A 9,765-nucleotide genomic window follows, 5' to 3' on the forward strand; every position below is an offset into this window, starting at 1 on the left:
GATTTCTCATTTTTTTTGGTTCAAGGTTAGTAATTCATATATTTTTTTAAATAATAGGCATTTTATTTATTTATTAAGATTTTATTTATTTATTTGACAGAGAGAGAGAGGGAACACAAGCAGGAGGAGTGGGAGAGGGAGAAGTAGGTGCCTCGCTGAGTAGGCAGCTCGATGTGGGTCTCGATCCCAGGACCCTGGGATCATGACCTGAGCTGAAGACAGACGCTTAACTGACTGAGCCACCCAGGTGCCCCAGTAATTCATATATTTTTTAAAGATTTTATTTATTTATTTGAAAGAGAGAGAGAGATCACAAGCAGACAGAGAGGCAGGCAGAGAGAGGGGGGAAGCAGACTCCCCACTGAGCAGAGTACTTGATGCCGGCTCAATCCCAGGACCCTGAGATCATGACCTGAGCCAAAGGCAGAGGCTTTAACCCACTGAGCCACCCAGGCTCCCCTAGTAATTCATTCGTAATAACTTGTCTATTTTTAGAAATTCTGTTTTGTTTTGTTTTTTTCCCTAAATTTCCCTTTTTGCTATTATGTAATGGTTTATGGAGTTAAAGCATTGCCAGTTTTATTTTATTGATTGAAATGGACATTACACTCAGTGTTCCATCATTGTTAATCTGCTCTATATTTTATTTTGGGTTTTTCTTTATTTTGTTCCTCTACTAAGTTTCATCAAAGTCTCTTACTCTTTTAATTCTCCTGGTGGAAATTCAGTTGTTTATTCCAACATTTTCTTAACTCTGTATTGTATAAGATGAAAAAATTGGGAATAGAAAGCCTAGTAGGGAAAAACTGGCAGAAATGAACAATACAAACCAGGACCAAAAACAGTAAAAAAATTAAAATGTTGTATTTAGGGATTTCTATAATCACGTAATGTGTGAACAAAGGTAGTTTCAGTTTCTTTTTCAGTTTAGATTCCTTTACTCTAATTTTGGTTGCATAATTCTTCTGACTAGAGTATCCAGTAGTATATTCAAGGCAGTGGTGGGGTCACTTCCTTACCTGCTGATCATAGAGGAGAAGCTTGCAGACTTTCCCTGTTGAATAGGTTTCAGCTTTTCATACATCTGTGGCCTTCATCAGTTGGGGTTTTCCTTCTCTCTCTACCTTGAGTGTTTTTAACATGACATGTTTTCCAATACCCCCATATTTGTATTCTGTCTCCCTTAATATGATCAAGTCATTTTTGACCTTCGTTCTGCTAATGTGGAGTCTTGAATTTATGGTTTTCTGTATGTTGGAGTGCCCTTATTTCCTGATCCTTTTCCCAGTTGATCATCTTGTAAAAAGGGAAAATGTGCTTTTGATTCAGTTTCCACTATTTTATTGTGGACTTTGAGTGAATATGCCTCACAGGCAGTGGTTTGTAAACTTCGTTATTTGTAGTGTCTTTGTCTGTCTTGGATGAGCTGATAATGCTGGTGCCACAGAGTGAGTGTTCTGCTAGTTTCTCTGATCGTCACTCCTTGGAAATGTTTGAGGAGATTTGCAGTCCTTTCTCCTCCCGTGTCTATTTGAATATCCAGTGAACTCATCTGGCACACAATTTTTGTTTGTTGGGTTTTTTTTCTTTTCTTCCTCTTTCATTCAGCTTCATATTTGTAGATCGGTTGAGATTTTTTTCTACTTTCTGAGTGATGGAGTCTAAATTGGTTATACCTTTTTTAAAATTTATACTTGTCTTTTAGTATCAATTTGTGGACACTGATTATCCATTATTGCCTCTTATAATTACTTTTATTTCTACAGTCTGTTATACTGTATCTGCTTTCACTTCTTCACCTCTCACTTTAGTTGGTCTTTTCCCTATTATTCTTTTTTTTTTAAGATTTTATTTATTTATTTGACAGACAGAGATCACAAGTACACAGAGAGGCAGGCAGAGAGAGAGGAATGGAAGCAGGCTCCCTGCTGGGCAGAGAGCCCCATACGGGGCTCGATCCCAGGACTCTGGGATCATGACCTGAGCCAAAGGCAGAGGCTTTAACCCACTGAGCCACCCAGGTGCCCCTTCCCTATTATTCTTAATTTAGTTCATGGGCTGTCAATGTTGTTGATCTTTTCTGACAAACAACTCTTCTTGTGCTTGGTATGTTCCTATTTTTACTGTACTCTAGTTGGTTCATTTCAGTTTTCTGTTTCAATATTGGTCATTCTGCTAATTTTGAGCTCACGTGACCCTTTTCCTGATTGTTAGAGATACAGGAAAGTGATTTGTGCTACACCATGACCATACCGCAGAATTCTGTATTAGACTCTGTGCTCAGTACGTTGTGTCCATGTTGTGTGACCATAGAGAAATGAAGTCCTGATGATTCCTTCTCAGCCATCTTTCTGACATTGTCTGATTCACTTGATGCTTCTACTTAAGAAGTCTTCAGTATATTCTTCTGAATGTAGTAAGTACAGTGATTTTACTTTTATTTGGCATCTTTCAGCTGTATCTTCACATGACACCCAGAGTTTCCTGCTAAAGCAGAGCATAGAAGATTCTTTCCAGAAATTATCAGTGCACAGATACAAACATAGTACTGTTGAGATTTTACACTTACGTACAGAATGGGACAGTGATGGGGATAGCGACGGGCATCAGAGAAATCCTGGACGATACACCCAAACCAAAGCAATGGTCCTTAATGAGAATCTCACTGCCCCAAATGGGGAAGGATATAAAACGCTGTGGAAAACCCCCCTTTTTAAGTCAACTGTTTCTGCAGAGCAGTGTGTTTCTGTCAGCACAAGCTCCAATCAACTATTCAAACATAGCTATTTGTGGACAGACCATTTGGAATGTCTGGAAAGTAACCTAGTCCATGCTGAGAATAATGATTTGAGCCATTTGCAAGATAGGATAGGCCTGAAGAAGAAAGTGCTCAGTGGGATCCATATGAGAGGGGCTTCACTCAGGAGTCAACCCTCCAGAATGACCAGAGGCTTTTCACTGGAGACAGAATTACTCAATGCACTGAATCTGAGAAAACATTGAACCAGGGCTCCAGTGTTCACCGATGTGTCAGGGCTAGGTTTGCAGAGAACCATTATGAATGTGATAAATATGGGAAGGCTTTCATCCGAGCTCTAACCTCAGTATACATGATGGTCACCGTTTGGGAGATGGTCCTCATAAATATAATGAATGTGGGAAACTCATAACCAGTCCTCCATTGTTGGCGATCATTAGAGAATTCATGAGGGAAAAAACCTATTCAGATCTATTAAAGCAGAGACCATGTTTAGCCAGTCATCAAGCCTAAATACAAATAAGGTAAGTCCTAGGGGAAAGGAAGCTTACACTTTGAAGGAATGTGGAAATCCTTAGACTGCCACTCAACACTATCTCAACATCAGTGAATGCATACTGGAGAAAAAATACACAAATGTGAAGAAGGTGGTAAAACCTTTAAGGACTGTNTGAAGAAGGTGGTAAAACCTTTAAGGACTGTCCATCAATAAATGGACCTAGACAAACCTATACTGGAGAGGAACATTACCAATGTCAAGAATGTGGCAAGACCTTTAACTGCACTTCACAGCTTATTCAACATCACAAAATTCATACTGGGAAGAAACCTTACCAATATGAAAAATGTGGCAAGGGCTTTATACAGAGCTCAGCCGTTATTCGACATCACAGAATTCATACTGGAGAGAAGCCTTACCAATGTCAAGAATGTGGCCAGGCCTTTATTTACAGCTCAAGGCTTATGCAACATAACAGAATTCATACTGGAAAGAAAACTTACCAATATCAAGACTGTGGCAAGGCCTTTTACCAGAGCTCACATCTTAACAAACATCACAGGATTCATACTGGGGAGAAACCTTACCAATGTCAAGAATGTGGCAAGGCCTTTAACCACAACTCAAGCCTTACTCAACATCACAGAATTCATACTGGAGAGAAACCCTACCAATGTCAAGAATATGGCAAGGCCTTTTCCCGGAGCTCAAGTCTCAGTGAACATCACAGAATTCCTACTGGAGAGAAACCTTACCAATGTCAAGAATGTGGCAAGGCCTTTAACAACAGCTCAACCCTTATTCAGCATTACAGTATTCATACTGGAGAGAAACCTTTCCAGTGTCAAGAATGTGGCAAAAGGTTTAACGTGAGCTCAGTGCTTACTCGACATCACAGAATTGATACGGGAGATAAACCTTAGCTATGTACAGAATGTGGGAAGGCCTTTAATCAGAGGTCAAGTCTTACTGAACATCAAAGAATTCATACCGGAGAGAAACCTTATCAATGTCAAAAATGTGGCAAGGCCTTTAACCATAGCACAACCCTTATTCAACATCACAGAATTCATACTGGAGAGAAACCCTTACCAATGTACAGAATGTGGAAGGCCTTTAAGTGGTCTTCACTCTTTAATCAACATCGCAGAATTCATACTGGAGCGAAACCTTACCAAAGTCAAGAATGTGGCCCTCAGAACTTCCTTGACATTACAGAATTCATGCTGGAGAGAAACTGTACAAATACTAAAAATGTGGCAAGGCCTTTACAGGCGCTCAATCCTCACTGAACATCAGAAAATTCATACTAGATAGATAGCTTACCAGTGTACAGAATGTGAGAAAGGGGGCACCTGAGTAGTTTAGTTGGATAGGTGGCTGCCTTAGACCCTGTTCCTGATCCCAGGTTCCCAGGTTCGAGCACCGCAGAAAGCCTGCTTCTCCCTTTCCCTCTGCCTGCCCCTCTTCCCTCCTTGTGCTCTCTCTCCATCTCTGTCAAATAAATAAATACAATCTTTAAAAAAGAAAAAAAGAATGTAAGAAAAATCAGTTAAGGAGTGCTTACCCATTCATGCACATCAGAGAATTCATTTTGGACAATAACCTTGCAAATATAACAAATGTGACAAGGTCTTTGTCCAGCATTCACGCGTTTACTAAATAGAGAATTCATACTGGAATGACAGCCAATGAATAATGTGGCAAACCCTCTAGCTGCAAATGACTGTTGCTGGGCATCACAGAATTCATACTGGAGAGAAAATTATGGATGTATGTGAGAAAATGCCTAAGGACTGTTCCCTCCTCACTCCATATCAGAGATTATATATAGGAGAGTTCGTGTACAAATACTAAGAATGTGTCTGTGGGGCACCTGGGTGGCTCAGATGGTTGAGCAGCTGCCTTTGGCTCAGGTCATGATCCCGGAGTTCTGGGATTGAGTCCTGCATTGGGTCACCAGCTCCATGGGGAGTCTGCTTCTCCCTCTGACTTTCTCCCCCTCTTGCTCTTTCTCACTGTCTCTCTCTCCAATGAATAAGTAAAATTTAAAAAAATAATGTGTCTGACCTCTCACTGGAACTCTGAACTTATTAAAATCATACTTATCATATAGGAGTAAAAGTGTGAAATGTAAAGGACGTGGCCAAGCATTTAACCGGAATTCAGTCCTTCCTCAGTATCTCAAAATGCATACTAGATTCAAACCCTTGCAACATAGTGAATGTGGGAAGACCTTCATTTCAGTATACATTGGAGCAAACACCAGAGAGAGCACTAAGGAAAGTTAATTGAAAGTTAGCATTGTTAAGAAAACTAATTATTTGAACATCAAATGCCAGTATATGTAAGAGAAATCAAGCCAGTGGAATATATTATTCACTCTACTCAGACATTACTCTGTATGAACATAGTGATTATAAGGAAAAATCAAACTTAAACACTTAGAAAATGTATGTGGTATTCTGTTGAACAGATTTAGAGGGTGGACATTTACATACATATAAGGGATTTCAGTATTTTTTCATTCTTACATTGACCACATTTGAGATTTGTGACTAACAGTATTAATCTGTTTTCCTCTGAAATCACTCCCGAAAATTCCTCTGTTCCTCATGGGTGTGTAAGACCATGTGGTTGATTGTTGGTACATCAAAGATATTAGATGTCCTGCTCCATTAAGTGGGACACATGCATACCTAATTTTCCATGGAAGATGACCATATGATATACAACATATGAAGTACATCTCAGTGGAGATGGTGCTTATAGTTATAACACTGATGTAATATTCCATGGAATAGGTGTTCAGAGCACACACTTCTGCATGTACTGAAACTAAAGAACTTCCTCACTATTAGAAATACGAGGTTTTCCTGATTGTTTTTTAAGGAAAAAGAGGTTACCGTCCAGTAAACTACCAATGTATCTTCTTACGTGCAATCGTTAGAGAGTATGGCTCTAGAACATAATATATTTTCATTAATAAGACACTTTTTTAACATATGGATATTGGTTTGTCATGAATTATGTGTTATCCTATGTCTAGTGTTCATCTCTCATTGAGGGTTGTAGGGTGCTGATCGAGTCAATCACCTGTTTGATACTGGAATAAAACAATATACCTAGGAATCCATTTTCCCAGTGGTCTGAAGGTTTAAGGGCTATGTGATTATGTTTTCCCCTAGTCTATGCTGTGATTTTCTCCTCTTTGTGAATACAATGATATTACTGTGGGTGTATTACTGAGGTATGTAACATAGAGATGTTGTTGACGTTTTAGCTCACGTACTCCATGATGCTGCTACTGGGCATTGATTTTGTGTAGCCAGCAGTTTTGCAGGGGTCTTGCACTGACAGGAGCCTTTCTCACTAGTGCATTCCCCAGTAAGCACGCTGCAGGGTCACAAGTTAGTAGGCCGTGTGATATGACATCTGCACTCCGACCTTGTGAGCCACCATCTCTCCTTTCTTCCAATGCTTTCCCTCCCGTGTCTCATAGAGAAAATTCCCCCTCCCCCAGGCCTTCCCTAAATCTGTTTTAGTCAGAATGGCATATTCTGGATTTAGACTTGGGACTCTATAGCACTGCACCATGGCCCCAATTGAAAGCATGTGCCCTGCACCCTACACTGAGTGTTGTTTTGATGTGTCTATGAAGTACACATGCACATCTGACCATGCTATGTGTGTCATAGATACCCCATAAGAAAGAGAAATCTATCCCAATAGGAGTCATGTGGTAGCCAGGANATAAGAAAGAGAAATCTATCCCAATAGGAGTCATGTGGTAGCCAGGAGAGACAGAAAATACTTAAGATGAAAAATTAGCATGTAGAGGAGGACAACTGTCCTGAGTAGTCCAAGTGACTCCCTAGTTGTGGAAAAAGAACTTCTGTTTGTTTTATGACCTACTTTTCTCCATATCTCCAGTTATATTCACTCTCATTTTTCTTCCTCTCTACATAGGAACCACAACCGTTCTCTTTTGCCTGTGGAGAGAGTGTCTTCAGAAAATGCTTCATTGAGATTAGACAGATGGAAAGCTGGTGGGTATTAAGACATTTAGCACTGGGATGTGGGATGTGAATCTGAGTAACATTTGAGGAAGGCACCATCCTTAGAGAAAAAGACAAGACCTATTAAAAGGAAATGTGAGAGGGGTGCCTGGGTGGCTCAGTGGTTAAAGCCTCTGCCTTTGGCTCAGGTCATGATCCCAGGGTCCTGGGATCTAGCCTCACATCAGGCTCTCTGCTCAGTGGGGAGCCTGCCTCCTCCTCCTCTCTCTCTCTGCCTGCCTTTCTGCCTACTTGTGATCTGTCTGTCAAATAAATAAAAATCTTTAAAAAAAAAAAAAAAAAAGGAAATGTGAGGAACTCTTTCCCGTGTGGGGAGGGACCCAGAGGTGGCTCCTTTTAGTCACTGCAAAGGCACATGAATACATGTAAGGGGACAAGGCAGATGTGGGTTTCTCAGGAGTAGGGAGGTCCTGGTTTATCTTGATGATTTGATCAATCTCCTGTGTCTACCTGGGAATAATGCTGTTGGATGTCAGTGATTACTGTACATCCCTGGCCTAGCTCTGTGACAAGGGATGGAGGAGGGGTTGGATGATACAATCATGTGGGCAACTTTAAGCTGTCACATGGTAGAACAGATGTTTGAGATGAAGAAGGCTTCTGGGCAGTGGACTAGGCCAGATCAGCAAGGCAAGTGCTATGGTTGCTCCCTCATTTCCCAGGTAGGTAACCCCAGTCAAGGTCAGATCCATTGTGGTTGGGTGATCCTTCAGGGAAGCTGCTGTGTGGGACCTGCCTCCCTTTCCTCAGCACCATAATGGGTATAGCTCTAGGGGCACGTGGGTGGCTCTGTCTTTAAGTGTCTGCCTTAGGCTCAGGTCATTAACACTGCATCAGGCTCTCTGCTCAGCCCGAAGCCTGCTTCTCCCTATCCCCCTCCACCAGCTTGTGTTCCCCATCTCACTGTGTCTGTCTCTGTCAGGTAAATAATTTAAAAATAATATTTTAAACAGTATAAAGAAACTGGTGGAAACATTTATACTCTATTACTGTCTGTAAGAGCCCACCCCCTTCAGTGCTAAGAATACAACAACCTCCTTCAAACATGAACAGTGTAGCTTTTAGGGGGTCTGGGGAATCAGTCAGTTAAGGGTCTCACTTTGGCTCAGGTCATGATGTCAGTTTCCCAGCACAGCCCTGCACTGGCTCCCTACCCAGTGGTGACTCGGTTTCTCTCTCTTCCTCTGCCCATCACTACACCCCACCATGAGTGCCTCTCTCTCTCTCTGTCAAATCAAGTATTTGAAAAAGGAAAAAAAAAGCGTAGCTCTTTCTGAGCAGAAGTCCCAACCATGTGCTACATCAATAAACTTACTATGTTGCACCATAAATCATTATAGAAGTTCTTCCTGATCACTGTGCTGAAGGATCCGACAATTTTGTTATCTAGAAACCCAAGCTGGCTGCCATTCCTTTGAAAAGCCGATGCACAGTGCAAGAGTTTTGATGGGAATGGAATATCTGCATTATTCAGGAGACGAGCCATTTGGAAAGAAGAAAGACTTATGTTCAAAAATCAACTCCAAAGATTTTGCCAGGCCTTCAGAGTTTTAAAGGAACTTGAGGACAGTGAATCAATAGGAGGGAAGCAGGGCAGTCTGACACAGTTCATGATCGCCTGTGGACTTACTGTGCTTCCTACGGACATTACAGAGTTGTTTGGAGGTTGCGTATGGGTCCTTAGGGGTCTTTGTGCCAGAAGGTGGGATTTCCAGTCCTTGGAAACAAGGTGTGATGTTTAGATGTACAAAGAAGGGTTTAGTCCATCATACATGGAAAGGTGCATGCAGAAATTTAAGGACTATTAAGTTGGCCCAAGAGGCCAAGGCAAGGTTTCAGTTTAAGTTAGAAAACTGTCTTCTATGGGTGCCTGGGTGGCTCAGTGGGTTAAAGCCTCTGCCTTTGGCCCAGGTCATGATCCCAGGGTCCTGGGATCAAGCCCTGCATCAGGCTCTCTGCTCAGCCGGGAGCCTGCTTCCCTTTGTGCCTCTCTGCCTACCTGTGGTTTCTGTCTGTCAAATAAATAAAATCTTTAAAAAAATGAGTGATTTCCCCCCTACTTTATCTATTGTCCTCATTTCTCTTCTTTGTGCTGACTGTGATATTATTATGGGTATATTACAAATTTTGTAGAGGTGTTGTTGACATTTTAGTTCATACACTCCATGATACTGCTACTTAGCATTCACTTTGTGTAGCCAGTAGTATGGCAGGGTCCATGAACAGACACCTGTCCTTCCACTAGCATGTTTCCCAGACAACACTCTGCAGAATCACAAGGTAATGTAACTTCTGATACAACAACCCCAATCTACCCTTGTGAGCAACCATATCTCCTTTTTCCCAATGCTTTCCCTTCCTGTGTCCCTTAGAGAAGACTCTCACAGAGCTGACCTGGACCTGTTGTAGCTTCAGTGGCCTAATCTGGA

The 9,765-nt window shown here is 41.4% G+C and overlaps 1 pseudogene; it reads left to right on the forward strand.

Moving 5' to 3' along the window:
- LOC111140171 overlaps positions 1–9,765 on the forward strand; it is a 50,305-nt pseudogene that overhangs the window by 5,777 nt on the left and 34,763 nt on the right.

This window comes from Enhydra lutris, unplaced genomic scaffold (genome assembly GCF_002288905.1).
Source record: "Enhydra lutris kenyoni isolate GAN:26980312 unplaced genomic scaffold, ASM228890v2 scaffoldscaffold211, whole genome shotgun sequence".
Taxonomy (NCBI): Eukaryota; Metazoa; Chordata; class Mammalia; order Carnivora; family Mustelidae; genus Enhydra; species Enhydra lutris.